This window comes from Trematomus bernacchii, unplaced genomic scaffold, assembly GCF_902827165.1.
Source record: "Trematomus bernacchii unplaced genomic scaffold, fTreBer1.1, whole genome shotgun sequence".
NCBI lineage: Eukaryota > Metazoa > Chordata > Actinopteri > Perciformes > Nototheniidae > Trematomus > Trematomus bernacchii.
Window position 1 is genome coordinate 26895342 of NW_022987720.1, and position 19560 is coordinate 26914901.

Sequence of the window (19560 nt, forward strand, 5' to 3'; positions counted from 1 at the left end):
GCCAACAGGGGGCAACACCACTGGTTTCAAGTAGAAGTCCAATTCTATAGAAGTCTATGAGAAAATAACCCCACGTTTCACTTGATTTTTAGCTTTACTTCATTACATACGGTTTACTTCCCTGGCTTTAGTCTTTTGATGTGTGTTCATTGACATACTATTCACCACCAGCTGTACCTGAGTGAATACATTCAACACAGGCGGCTGTGGCTCAGTGGATAGACTCAGGGGATAGCAAGTTCGAGTCCCCCTCGTTGTGTCACTGGGCAAGACACTTCACCCCAAATTGCTCCTGTGGGGATTGTCCACAGTATTGAGTATGTAAGTCGCTTTGGATAAAAGCGTCTAACAAATGACATGTAATGTAACATAAGTTTATAAGTTTTAGTTCTCCAACAATTTTTTGTAGGAATGAGCTTTTGAAAATATCCACCCGACACAGAAACTTACAAATTAACTGAGAGGTTGGAAACATGCTCTCCTTGGTGAAAGCAATTATACAGTACAATTCAATTTTTCCTAGACATCAAAGAAATGCCTATTGGTGCTGTTGGGAGACTTTGAGTGACTGCGCAGTACAACGTCCAATCAGAAGTATCGGGCAAACTAAGATTGGTATTTCTTTCCTCTCCCTTGATACTTTTCTGCTGCTAAGGTGCCATTAAAGCTGCTGCTCCCTGGTGCGCATGTGAAAAATACAGAGCTCAGCAAAACCCCGCCAGGATAAATTAACATCAGAAAGTTTTGTTTGATATCGCACCCCTGCTGAGATCATCTCTTCTGGCAAATGTGTACAAGCTTAGAACTGTATTTGTATTCTTTAAACCACAAAGATGTCACTTTTTGACTGATACAAAGAAAGTTACATTGATTGTATTTTTTTAAATAGTGCATTAATGGGTTGCTTTACAACTACTACGGCCCCTGGTAGACCACCACACAATTACAGACTGCTACAATTGAGTGCATTAAACCTGCATTATACCATTTTTTGTAAAATCTACTATGCAATAATCACTGTGAGGTCCATTGCATTTTTTTTTTTCGGAGTGTCTATTTGCAACCAGGTGAAAATAGACACACGGCAGCTATTCGGCTATTTACACCCACCCCCCAAAAACGTCTTAGTCACTGTTTACTGTTGTGATATTTTGTAAATAAAGATACTAAAATTCATCACGTCTCATAACTTCTTTCCGACTGTTGTGGCAGATGAATTAACCCCCTTTCATCAGGGGGGTCTGTGGGACATTTATTACCTTACAGCCATGTTCACAATATAGCACAGGTGTTTTTTGTCCCTGATGTTCAGGTAACCTGCAGGCCATCGTAGAAAGAGCAAGAAGAGATGCATACAGTACAACAGCCGGGTGTAAATAGCTACAGTGCTTAAGATAAGATGTGCCTTTATACATCCACAATAGGGGAATTACAATTTGACGCAGCAGCACAAGGGAATTAAGTTATCAAAGAAAAGATTCCATAAATATCTATACATCCAAAACAGTATCTAATGTGCCAACCCAGTCTCACGGCATTTCGTGTTATAGTCACGAAATTAATTTAATCTATTGATTCGTGTTCACCAACACGATTTTTGCATTTTTTTCGTGTCACACAGAACGATTTTAAAAGCAATGTATTTCTATTGGTAGTATGTTTCGTGCCTGCACCACGTCTTTTTGTCCGGTCGGGTCTTGTAAGACCAGAAGCTGTGTGGTTCATAAAAACATTTTCTTACTCAATATCTAACCCTAAGCCTAACCCTTTTATTTTAAATTGTATAATGTCGGAGTTTTTTTGCTGTCCGCGAGGGAAATAAATGTGGCTCAGAGCCTCAGAATACTGACATCTGTATTTTTTTGTTATTATTTGGTGCAGGCACGAAACATAATACCAATAGAAATACATTGCTTCTAGAATCGTTCTGTGTCGGAATACTGAAATCTGTATTTTTTTCAAATGTGTTATTATTTACATTATAGGCGCTTTCACACCGGAGTACTTTTCCCAGTATAGTTCCGATATAGTTCAGAAAATTTGCGTTCACACCAAAAAAGAACGGAACTAAACTTAGTTCATGAGAACCTTTCCACCCCTTTTCAGTCCCTGCTAGAGAGCAGGTACTTCCGTGGGAGAAAAAGGTTCCCATTTCTGATTGGCTGGGCGGATTGCAAACCACGCCCCATAAAACTCCCAAAAAGTTTTGTGAAGCCGCCATTTTATTTGCTCGCATTAGCATTATTAGCATTAGCATTAGCCCAGCGCACAAACGGAGAGAGACTAACTTATGGCAACACAAAAAACACAAAATAAAACGTGGGAGCGGTGGAGTGATGAGGAGATGTCGGCGTTCTGGCGATTTACTCGGAAGGCTTCAGTAGAAGCTGCTGGGAGTCCCAGCAGCTTCTACTGAAGCCAGTCCCCAACTCCGGGGACTTCCGGGCGGGGACTTCGGGTGGCAGTATACACCGTGAAGTTGTTTGCGGCCTGCCAGTAAACCCAAAGCAGAAGAAGAAGAAGTGACGTCAGCGGCTTCATTTGCCTAATCCTCCCTCAGGAACTTATTCCGGTGTGAACGCGATCTGTACTTAGTTCATGAGAAATAAAGAGTTCTCATGAACTAAGTTCTAATGAACCTTTGTGGGAAAAGTACTGCGGCTATTGTTACGGACACCCGGGTGTAAATAGCATTGTTAGATATGGATGTGAACTTATATTTCTTTTTTTTATTACAATTATTATAGTTTGCCTTTCATCTGCTTTGTCACTTTTGCTGTAACGCTGTAAATGTATCCCTCTATTGCCTTTTTATAATATCTTAACACCTTAATACGTTTACTTTTAAAATGCTGCGACTTATTTTTAGCCATGGATGTGTACTTACTGTATTTGTCTTGTTTTTTATTGTATTAGTAATGTGTGCTTTTCTCTATATTTAACATGTTAGCTTACTATTATTATTATCTGCTTTGTCACTTTCCCGTAATGCCTTAAATTTGCTGCTGGTCAAATAAAGGATTTCTGATTCTGATAAAAGGATGATAAATACCCTTAACATGAGTCCTCCTACTGTATTATATTAGCACTATGTGCCTCAGAAACAGATATAGTACCCGCACATGCACTTAGATTGCCTTTTGCATTTTCTGCTTGCTAGCCAATCCATTTGTTCCCTCTCATCTCATTAATATCAGTCCACTTCCATTTCATTACTTCATTTGTCTTCCACTCCCCCCCCCCTCGTCTCGTTCTCTTGGCAATAAAGCGAGGTGAGGCTGAATGTCCGTCACTCTCTCGTCTCCCTGCTCTGTTTTCCTCCCCTCCAGAATGCTTGAGAGCACTTTTGTTGCGTACTTGTTGTTCTCTACACCCTCTATCTCTCCTCTTTATTTCTCTCCTCGTCTAATCCTGTCGTTCTTATCTTCTCAACTCTCTGCGTCTGACTCCATTCCCCTCCTCTTATCACTCGGCCCCTTTCTTCATCTTTCCCGTCGCTACGAGCCTTTTTATCTCTTCCTGTATCGCTGCTTCGACCCTGCGTCTCTCTTTATTTCCCCCTCAGTCCTCTTTATTCTTTCACATCGTTGTGTCTGGTACGTCTCACCCTTTGGCCTGATTTCTATTTTCTCCCTCTTCTTTCTTTCTTTCAGCCCCTTAAGTATCCTTGCCCTTTCCTCCGTCGTCTCTCACCCCCTCCCTGAGGAGACTGCCACATAAACTATTCTAACTTGTTGTTATGGCACTCTTGGAATGAAACAGAATGATATGAGGACATTAAAGCTCCATGTCAGCACCAAAAACCAACACACAATTCATGCATGACCCTGGAAATGATAAAGTAAAGGCATGCCTTCACCATCAGCTTTCACCTCTAGCAGCTTTTCACCATATCGTTCTGACAAATGGCAAAGCTGCACCGCTTAAGTCAAATACTTTTTAAACCCCAGATCAGGACAGCGTGTTAACATGCAGCACTTCAAACAACACTTAGGTCTAGCATAGAGATAAAGAAAAAGACAGGACAATGCAGGCAAATGAACTGCACAGCTTCTTAAATCTGGAGGAACTAAAACTCAAATGCTGTTTTAGTTTTCTTAAAGTTGGGCGTGTTATAAAAAGACACTGTATTTGAAGGTTGAGCTGATGTTTCTGGCATTTTTGTATACTCACATACTGGTAACTTTACTCTTAAAGGTCCCATGTCATGCTTTTCCGGTTATTACTCGTCCCCTTGTGTGTTATGAAGGTTTTTATGCATGTGAACGGTCTGCAGAGTCACAAACCCTCAAAGTACACCCTGTAGCGAGTAAAACTCTAACACAGAAAATACCTGTCTATGCTGCCCCAGAACGCCTCGTTGGAGATTTCTCTTTTAATATTGCTTTCTTCCTGGGTACAGTGGCGTGCTCATACCCAAATGGACCCATTGTTCCAAATGGACCAATCCGTGGAGCCGTTATGTTACGTCCACGGACACTCAATCTTTTCTGCTCCGCCGATTTCTCCTCCCTGAGACGGTGGGACGCGGCGAGGCTGTGAGTCGGTGTGTGAGCACACACACAAACTCCCAGCTAGGCTGCGGGTGTGTGTGTGTGCTCGGGCTGGTTTCGGGCTGGGTTTCGCTGTGTCTCGCTGTCTCGCAGACGACCACTGGGCTCATAGGGAGGGGGGGGCAGGAGCTCCAACACGCCGTTTAGGACAGAGAGTGAATACACATACTATACAGAGATGCTGTATGAGAAACCAATGTGAGTTTGGAAGATTGCACAATATAAATCTATTTTAGTATACCTCAACAATGGAATTATGATCAGTAGAAATGTCCATGACATGGGACCTTTAATAAGGACCATCGCTCAGCCTTTGGAAAAAATATTGGAATAGTCCCCTCTGTAACTTTGGAAAAGCTTGTATGAATGACCCTGATGACGCTATAGTATTTTCAGGGTTAATTTCCAGGTTTAGGCTCGGAAACAAAACATTTATAACAGAAAGCATGAGCCACAAACTGGGGACATGGAGGTTGAAAGACGCTAGGAAAGGTTAAGTAAAAGAACATCTAGCTTCTGAGCAACACCAGTCCAGGATGTAGCCCGCCACTCACCCAATGCATGCTGGGAAAGCCCCTCCATGTAGTCAATCTGCAGCACTGTGATCTTTGTATGATGTGATCTTTGTTAGTCCCGTTTAATGTCATTTTCTCTGTCCACTGCTCTTTGTGTCTGTCCATACAGCATTCTGTTCTCATCTCAATACACTCTCCTCACTTCATTTACTACCAAACATTTATATAATGTAGAAAAACGACTTTGTTCAAGTTGTGTCAACTTTCTTCATATGGAAAACCCTGCATAGTTACATTTTATGGCGTGTTGTTTTCTAGATAGAATATCGTTAATCAATTTCATGATGTTTGCGTTCACACAAGGGCCAATGAGCCTAATATCCTTTTAAATTACCACGAAATGGATTTTTCTTGTAATGCAAGACAGGATATGAATTGAAAAATGAATAAAAGCTGTTGTACACAGACTGTATTGTTCAAATGATTCATCAGAAGGCTGTAAATGTCCACTACAGAGGGTTTTAATCCCATTTGGTTTAAGAAACTCCTAGAAAACCTCTCCTGGCAATCTGAAAGAGTTTTAAAACGACATACTCAGCTCTCTATCGATTGAGGCTTGCTAAATCTTACAGAGGAATGGTTGATTTGATAAAAAACTTCACAAACAAAGCAACTAGGAAGATGTTTAAACAGTGACACATTTAAAGTCTGTATGAGCCGACAGAGTGAGGATGTTTCCAGTGAAGCAGTTTAATGTCTGGTAATTATTAACTGAGTCAGCCGTCTACCATCATGCTATCTTTTTCAGTCAGGCGCAATTAGCGATCATCCAGACGTTAGGGAAAACGATCAGCTTCTGAAAATGTTCTAATTTCCAAGCAGCATGAAGCTTCTCATGGGTAAAACATGTGGCACTTGATAAGAGCGTGACAATTTAATGCTGTCTTCTTGAATTCCCTCCTTAACTGTATCACAACTAAAGCTATGAGAAAGATCAATCTGTTAAATCTGCCCTCTGATGTATATTTCTTAAAGTACATTAGACTTGAAAAAAAGGGAATTATATGGAAAGGTTAAAGCAAAGATGCATTTTTTATAGGGTTTCAAAAGTATCTGGGATATCAGGCAGTAGTGATTAATCATGTCTGTTGAATGGATGAATGTGATTATTTCATCAGAAGATTAATGTTTTTCCAGAAGCAATAAGAATAGAACATCTTTTATGTATTAAAGCCATGTATGATGAAGATGACAGTTGATTAGTTGAATGTGAAGATTTATTGTAAAGGAATTAATGAGAATTCTGCTTCGAAAAGACTTTACGTTAGACGTTAGAACGCTAACAGGCTCATGTAGCAATTCTAACATCGAAATGGACAATATAGATGTGACGCAGGTCTTATTTTAAACCATGTTCACATATAGCACGTTAGCATCCCATTATTAGCTACTTATCACCGAAAGATGTCCTTCAATGCTTTTTGGGGTTTTCCCTTTCCTGTCGTGTGTTATATACAGTAGTTTTTTGTGCATGTAAATGGTCTTCAAAGGCTAAAATCCCCACACTCCCCCCCATGCCTCAAACGCCTCCAATGGACTCCTTTGTTTACCTAAGTAATATAGTGACATCACTATGTAATACTTGTGTTTCTATTGGCTAGCGCTCCAACACATTGTACGTGTCGAGGCTGATGGGAACGTCATTAGTTGTACTGGAAATGTGTCATAAGGAGAAGTTTTGACCAAATGAAACATTTGGTAATGTGCCAAACGTTTTACAAAAGTCAGGCTTAGATTAACAAGAATGTCTGCACCAAATTGAATGAGAATAAGTCCTATGACGGTGGCTCTGTATTGATGTGGGAACTTTAATGTAAGTGGGAATCATCCTCTGGGAACCATAAATGTCTCTACATGATTTAAGGGTTATTCATTTAATAGCAGTTGAGATATTCCAGTCTGAAACAAAGTGGCGGACCAATTGTCCCACACCGCCATCCCCAGAGCCGATCAGCTAACATGGCTAAATATCACATCATAATTAGAGCAGCAGTCTTTATGCTGTAACCTACATATCATTTACACTCATTACTTCATTACTTAGCGTAAGCTTCACTAAAACTAATGTAGTCACATTACAGTATTAATTAAATGATAATTGAGTCGGTACAATGTGTGAAATGTGTGTTAAACTGCTTCATTAGAAACAATAATCTAAAGAATAAATGATCTGACACATTTATATTTAATTAAAAAAGTTATCCATTCCCTCTGCTGTTGCTGTAAATGAGCCCTTGAACACAGTAAGTACTCCAGGAGAGCAGCTCGGGTAAAAGCTAACTTCATGAGCTTATGTAAGCGTTTATTGTTTTGTTGACAGAAAAACTCAAAAGGCTGATTAAGAGCCGAGCATGATTAAGTCACTCGTGCAAATCTACATGCAAATAGATTGTGATAGAATTGAATTTGCAAGCATTTAAAGAAACACATTCTGCGATGCCGCGCAACTTCCCGCGAAAATGAGGGAGCAACTATTTATTTCACGGTCAAATTGCAAATCAATGCGGTGTGAAAACCAATTACTTTATCAGCATACAGTTTGTCTGTTGGTGTATCATAACCTTGCAGCGGTCTTGGTTGCATAACTAAATGTGCACTATTGCTTTCAATTGTGTGTTTGTTGCTAAAAATAAAGTGAGAAAAACACCCCATGGTCATGTAATAAGATGTTCAGTATTGTTCTGTGCACAAACACATTTTCTCCCCTGGGTCTTTAACACAGCATTTGTGGCTGAATCACTCTTCACTGTCACAGCAGGTTAGTTTATATTGCAAGCCCCCCCACAGATGATTCCAGGGCTCTGTAAGCTAGCATGGGACTGAGCATTAAGATACAACCCTGCTGTTTACAAACAGGAGCGCTGCATAATTGTTTGTGATGCTCCTCGCCACCTACAGTCGTCCCACCCGACCGACCTACACACAGATCAGCTCACAGTATCCCACCACTGAGAAGATTAAAGGGCCAGTGTGTAGGGTTTAGGGGAACATAAACGGAATATAATTAGCGTTAAATCCCCTGAAACTAAGATACATTGTGTTTTTGTTACCTTGGATTAAACCCTTTATATCAACATCATAGATGTATGAAGACACCTGTTGGAGAAGAGCCCTGCTAATTCCAAAGGAAGTTACTCAGTGGTGCTTGAAGCCAAAATGGCCTGACTCTTGAGACCAAAAACAACCGGATCTAACGGGGATCTTCCTTAAGCCCGGCCACAAATCCCCTGCGTCACAGCCTTGGCTCAGTCAGTCAAATGAATGGAGGAAGAAAAATAACCCTGGATTCAGCTCTCAGCGGCTTTTAACAACTTTTAGGACCTAAAGATTCAAAAAAGTGCTATTCAAGTGTTCAGGGTAGATAATTTAGCTGAAAATGAGTTAGCTGCTGATTTAGATATCTATCCCAATGTAAGTCACTGGGAAAAAGTCATTTTGGGACCAAATGAGCCCCACATTGACACAAAGGTGTAGTACCACCGTTTGGCCACTGCGGACATTTGCTGCACTGTGTGCCTCACTTCCTTGGGCCTTAAGCTACAAAATGTGATAGTCCACTATGTTTCTGAAGTGCATTGCTTTTCCATAGAGAGAGCACTGACGCCCAACAAGGCAACACTATAAGTTGCCACCAAATTCAAATTATTTTAACTTTGACCTTGGTTGCCATTGACATTTCAAATAACCAATGAAACATAACAGCTGTATGTGACATGGCTACTTTTAGATGACGAATAACTACGCTCTGCTTCATATCTCGACTAAGCGAATGTCTTATCATGTGAATGCAGCTTTAGACACACACACACACACACACACACACACACACACACACACACACACACACACACACACACACACACACACACACACACACACACACACACACACACACACACACACACACACACACACACACACACACACACACACACACACACACACACACACACACACACACACACACAGAGAGATGTCAGTGTCCTACCTACGGTTGTTCCTAGAGGGAGTTAGTAGATGCCACACTGGTGTGACTCACCCTGTAATTCTCATGGATGGTAATTTAGAGGGGTAACAGTGGGAGGGAGAAGCATTTTTACATCAGTGGGAGGAAATAAGCATGTTCATGTTTCTGTGTCTATGTGGTGGTTACCAATCATTTCACAAGAAATCCTCGGGGGCAGGAAAAACTGAATTTATTATGAGCAAGCTAGGAGGATGTATGTCTGTTTATGAGCATGTGGGGTCTGTTTCCTCTCTGTCCTGTGCCTTATATTTCACTATTAATTAGAAAAGTGACATCCAAAACACACACACACACCAAATAATTCGATTTTACACCTACTTGTTGTAATAGTATATCCCCTGCTTGAGTGTTTTGTTTATTTGCTTCCCCAATGATCAAATTAAATCCCCCACAAAATGACCATGTGTACAGTACATCAGCTACTCATCCTGTGTTACCTTGAATACCAATTGAAAAATGTGGGAGAGAATATTCTGGGATTTTGGCCTTTGTAGACCATTTACAAACACACAAACATATAACACACTACAGGAAAGGGAATATTTTAGTTATTGGTGTTCACCCATTCATTATAATATGGATATTTTATTATATTAATATAATAAAAGCACCAATTGTCAACCCCTTCAATATTTGAGCAATATTGATAATGTGTTTTTAGGACAAAAATATAGTGTTATCTGATTTTTCTCCATAAAACAGGGTAAGAATAGTCCTTTTGTGTATATGTTCCTTCTTCTTTGTGTTGGTTGCAGTTCCGCAGCTTTTTAGAAAGTTTGACTGATATGTAAATCAAGTTGAAGTTCACAGTTTTTGTTGAGTGTGTGAGTGTGTATGTGTGTGTGTGTGTGTGTGTGTGTGTAGTGTTTCCATCCCTTCATCTCTCCCTCCTTCTCTGTCTTATAGTGTTATGAAGTGACTGAGCCAACACTTGAAGTCTCTCTTCATCAGTAATTCCCCGCACTCGATCCCAACTGCTGTCAGAGGGATGCCACACACACACACACACACACACACACACACACACACACACACACACACACACACACACACACACACACACACACACACACACACACACACACACACACACACACACACACACACACACACACACACACACACACACACACACACACACACACACACACACACACACACACACACACACACACACACACACACACACACACACACACAGATAGTTAGCCACATGGACACTGTAGAGGCCCAAGTGGTAGCAAGCGTTATCTCAAAGGGGGTCTGATACACCAGTCCCTCTGACACACAAACATTCACATCCTCACGTGCACACGGATACGAGATACGCAGATCTGCTGTAGCTGCCAGATAGTGCACCCTTGTAGGCTTGGTACAGAGCCTGGATCTGTCTCCCACCCTGCTATACTCCTATTAGAGCTGACAGCTGCCAAATAATGTCCCTTGGTATGGCTGAGCGCCTGCCATGCCAGGGCCGGTTTGTGTTCAGGCATATTCTCTCATCCACTTACATGAGTGTGTGTTTCCCTGTGTGTGTACAACCCTCACATAGTTAGAGTTTTATTCCAAAACAATATCATATCCCTTTTGGAAAGAAATGATGGCCTAGTATTCACAAATGAAATATCCAACTTAAATATGTGTTGTGGTCATAGAGAGCATTTAGGATCAATACATGGTTTGACTCACTCGCTGTCATTGTTAATTATTTGTGTCATCATTCAATTGTCTGTTTTAGCAGATGCAAAGTGTTCATTTCATTTCCAGCTCAGAGAAAGAAACATATTTTAACAGATTAGCATGGCACAATGGGACAGCCTACTGTCCAAGTGGACCAGTCAATGAAAACCATGATACAATATGTTATTGTTGCCTTCAACTATATCAAACACTATCCAATGTTTGAGCTCTCAGCCTAGACACAGAGAGTATACAGTATTTAAGGTAGTGAACATCAAGCCTATGAAAGATCACGTTTTCATGCAATGCTAACCTAGCATCACCGCTGCTATGTGCTACGCTAAAGCTAGGTGAGCCAAAACAGAAAAGGCTGAAAATTAAAAAAAAAAAAAAATACTATATAATTCATGGTAGTTGACTTTAAGTTACTTGATTGTAGAAAACAGGAAATAACATTAATTCAAGGATTGGATGTTTCTTATTTATGGACCAAAAAGACGCATTAACGCATTGACAATCTAAATGCAAACAAGTGAGTCTCTTATCAGTTGGACTACTTTTCGGGTTTGCTCTAAGAGGGCCAGTATTTTCTTTTAACAAGTCCTTGCAAACAAATCACAGTAGAGCTGCCTTTAAAGACAATTTAGCTTCAGTTTGCTGCTCAGGGATACTCTTACTCACGGACAGGAAGAGGCAGACATTCACCATCAATTTTGTGATAAAAAGGGCGATTCGCTCTCCCTCCTGAGCCTGACAAACCCAAGATGGTGACAGATGTAGCCTCTGAATGATTGGAAAACATTACAAGAAAAGTAACATATGACAAAAAAGGCCACAGGACTACATTTTTTTTACTTTTTGTTGACTTAAAGGGGACCTATCATGCAAAATGCACTTTTGTACGTCTTTTATACATGAATATGTGTCCCCGGTGTTCCAGGGAACTCACCAAGTGTCAGAAAACACAACCCTCTCTATTTTCCTCCATACCCAGATCTCTAAAAAAGGGGCTGCAACGGATCTGATAAAAACTGATCCAGATTTGAACACTGTCCTGACGTCAGGATGGTGGCGCTACGGCTATTGGGCCAACTCCACCAATCAGGAGGACACAGCCACGGCCATTGCCGTTCTAAAGCGCTGGAGACGCTGTAGTACATATGCCAGGCCAGTAGGTGGTGCTGTTCTCACTGAATCAGCCCTTGCAAAAACAGATCTTAGAAATGTCAAATTGAGCGAAATGAGGCATGGCTAAAATGCATGATCTGTTTGGTATTTTGAAAAAAAAAAAAGTATAAATATGCCTTATATAGGTATGGTCCTACACTATATTATTATAATATAGTATGATAGGTCCACTTTAAATCACAAAATAAAGTGAATTACTAATCTAAATCAATCAAAATGATGTCCTCCATGATTTGAAACTCTATAAGAAAACCCCAATAAAGAATGGCCTAAATGAACATTATTATTGTTTTTATAATAATAATTTTAACAAAGAGATGCAAAACAAAACAACAACAAAAACATTCATGATACAAAAAAAATAAAAATACATTCTCAAACAGTCTCTGTCATGTTCAACAGGGGCAAGAAGAAGCTTAAAAAAACGTTTCTGGTCCTACCCCCCCTCCATCATTATCGATGTCATTCATTGATGCTCTTCTAATCTCTGTTTCAATATCTCTTAAAGTGTTAAAGCAATGGTTCTGGGTGAGTTTGATTCACAAGATTCATTCATACACCAGCGTGCCCTAGATTCGGCAGTAAAATAATAATAAAACGAGCAAAACACAAAGCCAGCATGCTGGAAGCTGCATGAACGGTATCTGGCAGGATCTCAGCGCTCAGGCTGTAGCGTTGCTAAAGATGATGTCACAGAAAATACCATATGTCAACTTCTGAGTCACTGCCTGCACTCATTATTTTAGGGCCGTCTTTATTTTAGAAACAACACACACGCACACAAATACAAAGATTTCACTCTCCTCAAGGGATTTGTTCTCAAACATTCAGCAGCATGACGCACACATAGCCCACGCATGAATACTCCCACACCGAGACACACGTTTGTCAGCGGAATATCTATCATCCTGTAAAGCCTCTGACATTATTGCTGATGTAGGTACTCAGTATGCTGTGATCTCACCCTAATCCATCATTACACTGATATAGACAGGACAATATTGATCTGTTTTTATCAGATATCTATAACATGTTAAACCACTCATTAGGACAACTCATTATAGGTGTCCATCAAAAAGAATACAGTGGATGTTTCAGATACTTACTAGCAGGTGGATGTTTTCCCTTTTACTAGTTATGTCTCCTTCATAATTAATATTTAGACATGCATACACGTGCTTAAGCTTCCTATATTTTGTTTGTTTTAAAGAGTTTTCAATAATTCATTGTAGTTGACTGTACATTTAAAGGGGACCTATCATGCAAAATGCACTTCTTGATGTATTTTATATAAATGTGTCCCCCGGTATGTCGGGGAACTCGAAAGTTAAGCGGCTTTTGTAGAATTTCCAAATATTTTTGTACCAAATGTATCAAAATTCTAGTCATTCTAGTCAAAAACAAATCATTTCCGTGGATAATGTGACGCTCAAAAGTATGTATCCAGCATGTTTGCTATTTTGTAGCTGGTGTAAGTTAAAAAATGACTTTATCGCAAATAAATCTCATCGTTGTTGACTTGAAAGACATTTATCCTGAAAACGTTCGTGATGGTTTTATGGCCCAGCCCTTATTCATCCTTTCATTCAGACAGAAGGGTCAACGTCCTGACCATCCATCCCTCTGACATGCACAATGGGATCAATTCGTCCTTTTATGTCTCTTATGGAAGCACTCACGGGGCCCAACACACAACCTGTACATGCCATTTACTGTAAATATGTCATGGTCAGGGCAGCATTGATGAATTAGCAATGCCACAGCACTCCATCATCAGAGCACAGCGACAGGCTCTAGTAAATGTTGTTTAGCGGTGTGTGAACGGCAGAGTTAAGTGACCTTGGATTACGACCTCAGGCACGGACACATGGCGCTGCCGTGGCCAATATGATGGTCAGTCGCCCTGGGAGATGTGTTTTCTCGGTCTAGAAAGTTGAGACACGCAGACTCGCACCATTCAGAAAACAGGACGGATTCATGAATGGGAAATCTTAACTGGATGCAGCCTTCATTTGCATCTGGATCTGGCAGCTCTGCGTCTTCCAGATGCTATTTGTGGCTAAGGGGATGCAGCTGGTCAGCCAGTAAATGTGGGATATGCTAAGAGTTTGAATAAAGACCCAGGAGGGCTTGATGGACAAGGACACATGACCAGACCCTCCTGTGGGGTTCATGTTAGTGTTGCATCATGTCAAATATATGATTCAATAACCATTAATGTTTTTGTTTCTGAACAAACCACATCGATATATGAACATTAACACTGTAAAACATAATCTATCAATACCACTCTCACGGCACTGTGTGCTACATATGAAACTAGAGCATCTTAGTTTAGCATGAAGCCTAACATGAAGAGTGAGCTGCAGGAAGTTTCCACTTAGTTTTGCTTACAATTTCTGCAAGCGAAATCCACCTGTGGCTTTAAAAAAATGTTTCCTATTGATCTCCATTGCAAACAATATCAATTATGACTTTCCTTTTTTAATTTTCAATCTATGGAGGTTTGGCAAATGGACTACACAGCATATTTTGTACGATGCAAACTCACCAAAGTAAAAAAGGTTATGGCTTACAGTAAGTGCCTGTAAGCATTTCTTATTGGCCTAAATAGTAGCCATCTTTGGGTCAGGCATCCAGATCTTATTACATTACATTACATGTTACTTGTTAGATGCTTTTATCCAAAGCGACTTACATACTCAATACTGTGGACAATCCCCACAGGAGCAATTTGGTGTGAAGTGTCTTGCCCAGGTGTCGAATAATCGATTAATATTCGCCAGGGCTGTCCGATTTTCGATTTTGATCATGGTCAGTTTCTGGCATCCCTACTTTATACCAAGTGAAGCTAACCTGCAGCTGGCTGTAACTTCACATTTACAAGAAAAATAATTAGAGAGGAATCGATCTTCTCATCCAACTCTTGGCAAGAGAGTGTATTTCCAAATGCGATATATTTAAAGTTACAGAAACTTGCATTTTTTTGCAATCTCTATATTTTGTTGATCGTTTTTAAGGGGATTGTGAATATAAACAATAGCCGAGTTTTAGTGATGTTGTGAAGAAGTAGGGATCATGGGAGTTGTTGTCTTCAATATTTTATGGTTGGAATTCCTTTCATATTCATCATTCATAAAACTTTGACCGGGAGTCAGATTTGCATCAATGACCCATTTGTTAGAAATGTAATTATAATATATGACATAGGTCTAGTCATTTTTGGGATATTTTAATGTGTAAATGTTACAAATGATACCAAGGTTTTACAGCAGACCTATAGAAATATCACTTGCATATTATCTTCTCTCTCTTGCCGCCCTTAATCTACAAAGACTAATTCAACCTGGTCTAAACTGTAGCTGAATTGTAGTTAAAAGAAAACTACTCGGCGCTAATCGGCTTGACGCACTACAATACATTTGATGCAACGCAGTGAAATGCAACAGGAAGCAACACCAAAAGCTTCGCAATGCAGCGCAACACAAGTGTGAGCCAGGAGTCAACCTGTGTTTAGCTCATCACACACATTCACTCAGGCAAAGATATTCCCTTCACACTGCATTCAGCTCAAAGTTCAGCCTCGTACGCAGTCATCAAAGATTTACGCCATATGTTGTTTGTCACACACACAAACACACACACACACACACACACACACACACACACACACACACACACACAGAGTGTACAAGGACAGTCTGACAATGCGGTATAATAAACTAATGGATAAGCAAGTCTCAGAGCCAATTCTTGGTCCTCATTTGTCATGAAATCACACACACACACACACACACACACACACACACACACACACACACACACACACACACCACACACACACACACACACACACACACACACACCACACACACACACACAACACACACACACACACACACACACACACACACACACACACACACACACACACACACACACACACACACACACACACACACACACACACACACACACACACACACACACACACACACACACACACACACACACACACACACACACACACACAATAGGTCTGATCAGGTATTTTCCCTTCACATGAGTGAGTGCGTACCTACGGGCTGGGTCACATCAATGACTCCAATCTATCAAGCTGTCCGATTTGACTACTTTTAATTCCATCCACACACCTCTCTCTCCCTCTCTTTGTATTCCTCTTCCTCTCCGTCCTCTCCTATCTGTTCCTTCTCTCAACCTCTTCTGCAGCATTTGATCTACCTCCATCATTTTTCCCCCGAAACGTTGAAGTGGTCCATTTCACTTTTGACCTCCTTCAAGCTATTCTTTCTCTCATTATACTAAGCAGGTTGCTCCAACCTCTGTAATGTCCCCTAAAGCTTGAAAAAATACTTACAAAACCAAAAAGACCAGAAACAAGTGGATTTGAATGAAGTTTAAAGGGGCCCTATCATGCTCAGGTTCATATCAGTATGTTGTGTCTCTACTGGGACATGTCTCCATGCTTTAATGTTCAAAAAGCTCTTTATTTTTCTCATACTGCCTGTGCTGCAGCACCTCTTTTCACCCTCTGTCTGAAACCAGAGCCCAGTCTGCTCTGATTGGTTAGTTGACCAGCTCTGTTGTGATTGGTCAACCACTTAGAGATGTCCCGCCCCTTAGCCTATCATGTACAATGTGTTGGAGCGCCAGTTGATAGATCACGAGTGTTACATCGTGATGTCACTATGTTACTGAACTAAACAAAGGAGTCCAATGGAGGATTTTCAGACAGGGGGGGGGGGGGGCATTTAAGGTTTCCAGATTAAAAGCAAGGGTTAAAATGTTAACAGCCCTAAAAAAAACAAAGCCAACAATGTTTACAAAATCTTTTATACTAATATTAGATGTTCTGTTGATGGTATAGTGGCGTTGTTCACCTGATGAGTAACCACGTTTGCTTTGACATATGTGATGACATATTTGAACTATTGGAAGCTGGGTCTGCATTAAAAAGACAAAAATGCATTTTGAAAGAATGCACTCTGAACATTTAGATGTTGATTATTTTCCTCCTTTGTCTTTATTTCCTGCTTCTTCTGTCCCCCCCCCCCCCCCCCCCCCCCCCCCCCCCCCACCCCGACGGCTACACATGTGCCTTCAGCTGACAATAACAATGATTCACTTTGACTTTAATGTTCTTAAATTATATCTTTCTCGTTAAAAAAATTGCTGATAAAACATTCCATAAATTCCCGTGTCCACAACGGCACGTTCAGCCATTACAGGGGGGGGGGAAAGGAGGGAGGAGGGGAGGGCGGGAGAGATTAATTGCGTGATGGTGTGAAAAAATTAACTTGCTCGGCCCAGTGTTTTGATAAAATGCCAATTAACCAATCTCTTTCACCAGTTAATCTCCATTTCTTCCATTCCTAAGCTTTTTATTTAGCTCCAATCCTCTCTGTCTCACTCTTTGTGCCGCTGCTTGTTTTCCTCTGGAGTCTGCCTGTTTCTCTTTTTAATGGCTCTCTAACTCTGTCGACTATCTCCCCTTCCCTCTGCACTTATTTTATGTCTTTTCCTCCTTCCTTGTCTCCCATCCTCTTTTTTTTTTTGCCTCTCGTTATCTCCGCTGCCTCCCTCTCTCCCTCTCTCTGTTACGTGTGCTGTTTAGCCGCGCTTAGCTTCACCTGTCAGCTCGGATCAGGGCTGTGGAGCAGCAACATGACAAACTGCCCTCTGATTCACTTACACACACACACAGACACACACACACACATGTGAGCGCACACACTTGTAGCGTCTTCTCAGAAGCCCCCCCCCCGCCGCCCCCCACCTTTTCTCCATCTCTGTGTGTTTCACTGGCTTATTGCTTCGAGTTGATGCACAGGCACAGCTTCGGCTTGCAGTTACACACAGACCTGTGTTTCTACACACATTCGAAGGGATTAAGCTGTGGTGTTGCCTTTGTTAAATTGGTCATTGGTCAAGTTATCAACAATGAGATGTGAAAGTAGACACCAAAATGTGTTCCTGGGACTATGCTGGTGACAGTTGGTCACTAGAAACAGCCTCAATGATGAATACTTTAACAGTGTTTCCTCTAATGAAACATGTCCCATACCAACGACAATGACAGAATGGAGTAAATAGGCGCGTTCACACCGCAGTACTTTTCCCACTTTAGTTCCGATATAGTTCCGAAATGTCGCGTTCACACCAAAAAGAGCCGGAACTAAAATTAGTTCATGAGAACCTTTTCACCCCCTTTTCCGTCCCTGCTAGAGAGCAGGTACTTTCGTGGGAGAAAAAGGTTCCTATGTCTGATTGGCTGGGCGGATTGCAAACCACGCCCCGTAAAACTCCCAAAAGGTTTTGTGAAGCCGCCATTTTATTATCCTCGCATTAGCATTATTAGCATTAGCATTAGCCCAGCGCAGAAACGCAGAGAGACTAACTTATGGCAACACAAAATAAAACATGGGAGCGGTGGAGATGAGGAGGTGTCGGCGTTCTGGGAGTCCCAGCAGCTTCTACTGAAGCCAGTCCCCAACTCCGGGGACTTCCGGCCGGGGACTCCGGGTGGCAGTATACGCCGTGAAGTTGTTTGTGGCCTGCCAGTAAACCCAAAGCAGAAGAAGAAGAAGTGACGTCAGCTGCTTCATTTGCCTAATCCTCCCCCAGGGATTTATTCCGGTGTGAACGCGATCTGTACTTAGTTCATCAGAACTAAAGAGTTCTGATGAACTAAGTTCTGATGAACCTTTGTGGGAAAAGTACTGTGGTGTGAAAGCGCCTATAGTCTTAAAATGACAGGCGCACAATGTGAAACAGTTAGGTTGTTAAATACGTGGTTACCATTGTGAATTAAAGCACAACTATGTGGATTTGGAGAGATTATAGTTTACGTTCAACAGGTATATTTGTTATAGCTGATGGTATTATGCTGACTTGGCATGTTATTGTGATAGGGCTCGCGAAACTACTTGTAACTACAATAACGGACTAAATATAGGAATGGAAGTTTATATTTTTACACAAATAAATTAGTAAGGTCATGAGGGTGACTACTCAGCCTCTAAAAACACATGATGTCACACTGTTCATTTCGAGTTAGAGACTTTAAAAGCGTGGGTAATATGAAGTCTGAAAGGATGGGAAGGCAGAGACGATCTGAGAGCTACTATACATGCATTATGGGAAATGTAGTATCCAGTACTTATTTGGAGGTTGACACATACTTGGATGTCTTGCAAATAACTGCAACCTAATGTAAGTGCAATACTTAATCTACCACTTTTTAATTAAATGAATTACTATTTTGGCACATGATAAATTGTCACAAAACGAAACCACGTTTACACTGAGTTTTTGAAAACCAACATGCAATGGTTAGAGTTATCTGTAGAAATGCTAATGCGTGTTTTTCAGTAAATAACATGCAACGTGTCCTAAGGCTTCAGAGGCTCAGAGGTCATTCTCTGCTAAGGGCCGATCTGTGAAGCTTACATTAAATAGTGAGTAAAGGTACGCACAAAATGTAGGCAGCAGTTTGGAATAAATGGTATCTGAATGA

General features: G+C 40.9%; 1 protein-coding gene across 1 annotated transcript in view; it reads right to left on the minus strand.

The window, feature by feature from the left end:
- Nucleotides 1–19560, minus strand: part of LOC117492154 (protein shisa-8) — a 131135-nt gene that overhangs the window by 86328 nt on the left and 25247 nt on the right. The gene's annotated exons all lie outside the window — the stretch shown is intronic.